Genomic DNA, 1939 nt, shown 5'->3' on the forward strand with positions numbered 1-1939 from the left:
CAAAAGCTAGCCAGCCAGCGTGCCACGTTGCATGTTTTTCGAGACCGTTCGATCGGGCGCGCGGACGGTCCAGATTGGGCGAGTCGCGGTCATTTTTCAAAAAAACCCCTTATATTTTTTAAAAATCAACCCGCACTCCAGAGACCCTCTCAATATATTTTGCAAAAAACACCTTAGATCATATTGAAATCAACCCGCAATCTACATCGCCCTCGACTCCCGCACCTCGTCCCTCCTCTCGGCGCGGGTGGGGCCACTCTGGCTGCCGACGCGCCCACAACGGTCCTGGCGTACGTGCTATCCTCCATGCCGGCAGAGGCCGCGCGCGCGTCGCCCACGGACGGCGCCACGCCGCTTCACCTCGCGGCGGCTGGCGGAGCCTCGGGCCCAGTCGCGGCCACACACCTCCTCCTCGCCGCAGGGGCGTCCGCGGACGCGCTCTCCTTCTCGAGGCTCCGTGGCATCCTCATCCTGGCCTGGCCCTCCTCCCCGGGCAGCAGGCTCAACACCGCGCTCGCCGGCTAGGAGCTGGACTTCGACCTCGACCTGCTCGTGCTCGACCAGTACCAGCAGAAGCTCTTGGACAAGGTGTCGTCGCCAAGGGCTAGCTGGGGCTCGACCGGCGGAATCGGCTCCCGCGAAGCCTGCCAGGCACGCAGCCGTGCAAGCACCGGCCAGGAGCGAGCTCTGCCTTGTTTCCTTATTAGCTTGATGATGTCACATGCCTATGTAATACGCCCGTTTTCCTTTACAAAAATAAATCCAGTAATACATTAGAAATACACATATAACAGCAAGAAACCTCGACCGACCATCACCAGATCTATGGTTCACTGGTGAACATGGACCACGATGGACTACTCTCTCCTCCCGGACGGTGTACTGTTTACTAAGTCATGCCAATCTTTCTTGCTGACCTTTCCAGTCTACGCATAACCACATCCAAGCCTTCCTAGAAGTAAAACCCCCACCAAAAATTGGAGTTTTCTATATTTAGGCTTATAACCAAGTTTTTTAATACAACATTTTCCAAAGTAGTTTAATAATTATTAAAACAATAACATCTATATATTTTTTAGTTTAATAATTATTAAAACAATAACATCTATTTTAATAAAACTTAAACTTTAAAAACCAATATATTTTTTATCGATAGCTCTGATTTAGGTGGTTCTTGCGCTTATGGAATCACAGAAACAAACTCTACGCGTTAGTAATGTTTTTATTATGGGTAAATAAAATTATACCTTCATGATGATAAAGTCTCAAAAATACATAAAAATCATAAAATGAAAAAAAAATAGTTAGTTTCTCATCACTGCACCTAATCGAAAGGAAAGGCGCGGCACGCGTTTCTAGTGTGTTAGGAATAGCACCTGCAAGTTATTGCAGCTGTCACATGTGAAACATCTAAAAGAAACCTCAATCCATCAGATTGGAACAAGAAAACAGTATATTCAAACTGCCAAATTGGATTCTGCACCCAGAATTTGCTACTTGTGTTGGATGGTTACTACTATAATCTCCGTTTTGTAACAGTTTACTGTTTGTTTGAACCAGGTTGCCGTCAAGCGGTTGACATCCCTTGATATGTGCTCAATTCAACTAACCACCCTCACATTGTGAAACTACTCGGTTGCTGTTCTGAGGGAACAGAACGACTTCTTGTATATGAATATGAAAGAGGGGGGGTGGGGGGGGGGGGGGGGGGGGGGTGACTTTGCATCAACGTTTGAGTGGTGAGTTCTCCCATCGAGCACTCTTTATCTGTTACCTATGGATCCTTTAGTTATATGAACTAGAAGAACGTCTCGCGCGTTGCTGCGGACTCGCTGATGAAATTATAGTACTTATATTTACTAATATGATTGCATAAATATCATAATACATGTTAGTGGTTGATTTTTAGCATTCTGATGTGGATAACTAAATATATGTT

The sequence above is a fragment of the Miscanthus floridulus genome, chromosome 8, assembly GCF_019320115.1.
Source record: "Miscanthus floridulus cultivar M001 chromosome 8, ASM1932011v1, whole genome shotgun sequence".
In the NCBI taxonomy this organism is placed as follows: Eukaryota; Viridiplantae; Streptophyta; class Magnoliopsida; order Poales; family Poaceae; genus Miscanthus; species Miscanthus floridulus.